Source organism: Lissotriton helveticus, chromosome 4_1 (genome assembly GCF_964261635.1).
Source record: "Lissotriton helveticus chromosome 4_1, aLisHel1.1, whole genome shotgun sequence".
NCBI classification, from domain to species: Eukaryota; Metazoa; Chordata; class Amphibia; order Caudata; family Salamandridae; genus Lissotriton; species Lissotriton helveticus.
Window position 1 is genome coordinate 871,216,835 of NC_136063.1, and position 6,061 is coordinate 871,222,895.

The following is a 6,061-nucleotide window of genomic DNA, read 5'->3' on the forward strand; positions in this document are numbered from 1 at the left end:
GACATTGTAGTTTGACTTTGCCGGTGGTGCTCAGACAAAATCCCAGGAAAAGAACAGCACACTAAAACATATGCAGATTCCGTGTGAAAGTACAATGTGGCACAAAGGCAAACTTGTTTATATAGTAACGTGTGCTAAGGAAAATAAGGCCTACAACATGCACATTTAGGCTAACATAGCTAAAACCACAATAAGCAAGAAACACATGTCAATATGTGTTGATATTTTTAGACTGTTGGTGTCACAATGTTATCCAGTTTTGACATTTACACATGTCTCGGGCCTATACTGACATAACATGCCAAACAAGGCCTTTCCACATACTTCTTCCTGTGTTGCTCTAATGTCTTTGATCATCATAGATTTATAGTGACATGTGTGACACGCTTGCTCATGTCCACAGTACTTTTTCCCACACCACTGACCTTGGTGACCTTTTATTTGGTACGCCGGAGAGGATACAGTGGTATCAGCCGTATCTCTTACTTTGCCATTGTATTCATGGTGCTTCTCTGTCATGCCACATGATTTCATTAGTGATTCGTTAGCCAGTGCAGTTGATGTGATTTCATCCATCCACACAGAGTGAACTGAAACATTTCTGCTCACTCACGTTCTGTCACTACTGCCATCAACCGATTAGTAAGTTCAAGACAGACAATGTGCAACATCATTATCTACACATTTGCAGTGCATTGTTCCCACTATATGCACATTACACTGTGGACCAGATATTTGGGGAAGTGGCCCTGTGCAGTGCAGCAAGTCACCTGTCTGCACTGCACTATGTCACTGAGACAGGGATGTAGTCCATGGTATTTAGGTCATACCACACTTTCCTCACATTTCAGACTACACTGGCACACAATGTGCTACCTTGCACTAACACTGTCAGTCTTGCACCCTGGTGCAGGGGTGCCTGCATTGACACTAGACAGCCCAAATGACGTCATTGCAGGGAGACAGGACAGGAATGCTTTGTATTGCATACATACAGTGCACTCCTGCTCTTTCACTTTGACATTTGGCAGCTCAGCAGGCTGGGTTGCTGTGCTGCCCTTTGGCAAAATTCAAAATATGAGGGCCTCAGAGTGAGGCCGTATGTGTGCGACATAATCCAGCACACATGGGTATAAGGAGACATGCCTCATGAACCATGGGAATTGCATTGAGACACCCCCACAACACCCATGGATCCCCTCACTTGCTCACAGTGATGGTACAATATCATTTTTCCCAGTTTTGCATTGCTCGATTCATTTAGGACATTCATAGGCACACAAGGTGGCTTTGCTTGTCTTAACATGTGTGATTTGGGAATTTGCTTTACATGTGTACCATCATTCATGATGCATGCATAAGGAACACCATACATATGGCTGTATCTCCGTCAACCGACACAGAGATGTCATACATTTGTTACTGCTAGTAGTTATGTTACGTACTTCCAATTTGCTTACCAACAAGTAGGCCATTCCCATTTCGACCATTCATGAAGCGATTGTTGATGATGCAGTGCCCGAGGATGTAGGCATCATGCACACTCCCTGGGTGTTTTGCCAGAACATTAGTGAACATCCCCGATGGTCCACAATAGGCTGAACATTGCTAGAGTCGGTGCACTTCCGGTTCTGATACAGGTGTGATGTTGCTGCAGCAAAATAACCCTCCCCCACCCCACAAATATATGTTTTAAAACTTCTTTACAACCATTCATCTTTAGTGAGGTGCAAATATGGAAACTATGAAAGCATGAATTGGCTATTGAAAATGTCTGCGCATTTCTGGAAAAGTTATTAAATACCTCACAGTTGCAAATCTTCACCTGTTTGAGAATTATGACTTTATTTAAGAATCAGTTTTAGCATATCAGTCCTTAACTTTCACTTTTAAAATGGAAGTTAAATATAGTTGTTATTGCCAACGCTCCCTGTAAAGTAAAATCATCGGTGTCCTTCTTTGTGATGGGTGCATGCTATCTTCAACTCCCTATCAATACTGTCTCCCATATTGCCTGGTGACTTAACCATATTTCCATCTCCTTTCTTATTGACACAGACTTTCAGTGAGCTAACCTTTTAAATTAAAAAAAATCAATATTACAATGCTACTGTGGGATATTTTGTAGGGTCAATATTTAACCTGCTGCTTAGAAGCCTACTTTGCAATATGTAGAAACGGATGAAAATATATCCCTCATTCTTTAGTTGGGTTATTTTACCTGGCAACAATGTGTCTTTGAGGAATGAAATTCAAAGCCTTACCACTGGCTTTGGAATTCATTTATCTTGTGCATCAGCTAAAAATCATACATGGTGACTTAACTCACTCCCACTCTTCAGAACTTAATCTACACAGGCCTATACTAAATTCTTTATGATTTCATAACATTAAGGGAGAGATGTTAGTAGAATATAATCTTCAAGAGTTAATGTGTGAATTGAAAGCAAAACTGTGAGACTGAGAAATAAAAGGCAGTGTTGAAAAGGAAAGATCCAAAAGATTAGCCTCTGACAGATCGCCCTTTGTAATAGACATATAAATGTCTCTATGTAGTAGAGATTGCTGAGAAACAGGACGCTTTGGTGACAGCTATGTACATTGTAAAACTTGTGTGTGTAACGGATTTCTGAGGGGATTCTCACTCTCCAGAGCCAGCCGTGAGGGGAACGGCTTTTCTTACCTCACCTGCGGGGCCCATTAGCACAATGGAACACTGACACCATCGCCTGCACACAGAGGAGGACCAGGCTGCTGAGAGCGCACGCGAGGCCCAGGACTACGTTACCCAGAGGGCCTCGCTCGTCGCGCTCCCTGTGACATCGGCGCAGTGCGCCAGGATCCATTAAAACCGGGACGGCTCTCCCGCAGCGCGGGATGCGTGAGGGCCAACGGCGGGCTCGTCCGCGCCCGTCAGCGGCAGGAAGAGGCTGGGCTGGGCACCCTCCCTAACATCTGGACTATTTGCCCTGGACAAAAATAAGGTACTGTTAATTATCTCCAATTTTGCATATTGTTCCAATTTTATTCACACTTCTCCAGAGCTGGATGAACAATTGCCCATTTAAAACTCTACATTATCTAGTCATATCTTGATTACTCAGTGAAGTGGGTTACTAACCAAGTCCCTGCACACTTGCCATAAACCTGCAAAATGTGGAAACGAGTATGTGGGGAAAAGAAGCAAGTTGCACCGGTGCAAATACCCAACCCCAAACCTACATCAATCGATCGGATGTTGGTGAAAGCCCTGGATGCCGTTGCTACAGAAATAGAAAGGACAGAGAGGAGACTATCCATAACACCAAACCTTGACCTTACATCACCATCATATAGCCCTAGCGTACACACCGAGGTAGCACCTATAGCGCCCATAGAGTCCCTAAACGCCCCAATAGTAGAGCTAGAGTCCACCATAGAGTCACCTGAGGTTGGTATTAGAAAGCAACCGGGCAGAAGCATTAAAGCTAGAACAAAGCCCAAAGCAAAACCACCTCCTAGGCAAAAAAAACACCAATTAGACTCTAACTCAATAGAAGGGCCCAGGTTTGACAATACCGCAGAGTCACACAATAGCGACACTACCGAACAGCCTGGGTGGGTGTCTTCACTGGTGAATAATCTACACAACCAGGTGAGGGCTATTATTAAGGAGGAACTTTGTCATCTAACGGAAAGGATAGACGGGCTATCTCTCAGGGTCGACAATTTTTTAAATCTTAAAGTGTCAAATGAGGCTACCCCCATCTTAGAAGATAGAGCAAGCCCACAGGATAGTAGCGATAATTACCTTGCAGTTCCTGTTACAGTAACCACAGAACAAATTCCCACTATCAGTCAGGCAAATGTCCAACAGGCCAGGGGGCTGAACGATTTAGTAACCCCCCCCCCCGGCGCAGGCGGTAAATGGTCAAAATATCGAATCCAAAATATAGACAAACCAAAATATCGAGTCCAAAATATAGAATGGACAAAATATCGAATGGACAGAATATAGACATCAAAAATATCGTTTTGAAGGTAAGTAATGTAATATCGATTTAAAAAATATAGACAGTCAAAATATCGAAGTACATAATATAGTTTATTAAAAATATCGATTTTTTATATATTTTAAGTAATTAATTTTATGTTATTTAATTATTGTGTAATTTAATTCTGTAGCGGGTTGTGGGTTTATAGGGGAATAGTGTGGGAAGTAATTTAATTAAAAATAAATAAATATGTTAATTAATTAATTGGTATTTATTTAGAATACATTGTTAATTAATTTTTAATTGGTAATTAATTAATTCTTAATTAAGAATTATTTTTTATTAATTGATTAATTGATAGTTATGTGAATTAAATTAATTTATTTACTGTAGCGGGTTGTGGGTTTATAAGGGGATAGGGTGGGAAGTAATTTAAGTATAATTAATTAAATATGTTAATTAATTAATTGGTATTTATTTTGAATTGGTAATTAATTAATTCTTAATTGATAATTATTTTTTAATTGATTAATTGATAATTATGTGAATTAAATTAATTTTACTGTTGCACTCTCTGGAGTAGGAATAGTAATTTTTACCCCTACGCTATCCAACGCTTTCTCTACTGTTGCACTCTCTGGAGTGGGAAGAGTAAATTTCACCCCTACGCTATCCAACGCTTTCCCTACTGTTGCACTCTCTGGAGTGGGAATAGTAATTTTTACCCCTACGCTATCCAACGCTTTCCCTACTGTTGCACTCTCTGGAGTGGGAATAGTAATTTTTACCCCTACGCTATCCAATGCTTTCCCTACTGTTGCACTCTCTGGAGTGGGAATAGTAATTTTTACCCCTACGCTATCTAACGCTTTCCCTACTGTTGCACTCTCTGGAGTGGGAATAGTAATTTTTACCCCTACGCTATCCAACGCTTTCCCTACTGTTTCACTCTCTGGAGTGGGAATAGTAATTTTTGCCCCTACGCTATCCAACGCTTTCCCTACTGTTGCACTCTCTGGAGTGGGAATAGTAATTTTTACCCCTACGCTTTCCAATGCTTTCCCTACTGTTGCACTCTCTGGAGTGGGAATAGTAATTTTTACCCCTACGCTATAAAACGTTTTCCCTACTGTTGCACTCTCTGGAGTAGGAATAGTAATATTTACCCCTACGCTATCCAACGCTTTCCCTACTGTTGCACTCTCTGGAGTGGGAATAGTAATTTTTACCCCTACGCTATCCAACGCTTTCCCTACTGTTGCACTCTCTGGAGTGGGAATAGTAATTTTTACCCCTACGCTATCCAACGCTTTCCCTACTGTTGCACTCTCTGGAGTGGGAGTAGTAATTTTTACCCCTACGCTATCCAACGCTTTCCCTACTGTTGCACTCTCTGGAGTGGGAATAGTAATTTTTACCCCTACGCTATCCAACGCTTTCCCTACTGTTGCACTTTTAGGAGTGGGAATAGTAATTTTTCACCTCCGCTATCCTACTGAAATAATATTGTGTATTTTAATTAATATTATGTTAATATATATATATATGTTTTAACATATATGATTGTATTTTTTTTATATAAATTAAATTAGTTATTTAATAATTTTAAGGTAATTTAAGTATTTTTAAGTATATTTTAGCTATTTTTTTTATTTTTTTTATTTTACATTAATTTTAAGAAATTCGATATTTTTATAATGTATATATATATATAAACGATATTTTGGGGTCGATATTTTGGTACTTACCTGTTTGGAGATAGGAATTCGATATTTTGTCTGTCGATATTTTGGAATCTATATTTTGGGTAGTCTATATTTTGTCCCTCGATATTTAGTCAGTGATCCGGCGCAGGCAAGTGCAGTGAATATTAGTCAAGCAATGCCCACAAAAAACAGGGAAGCACAGAATTTCCCAAGAAAGGATATACAAGGAACTGGGCTGGCTTTGCCCCATAAAAACAAAACTAACGTCCCACCAGTTTTTAATCTTCCACCAGCCTTAACTCATTATGTGGTGGTGCTTGCAGGGGCACCGGCCGTAAGAGAGGGTCTGGCAGAATCGCACCGAGAACTGAAAAACAAATG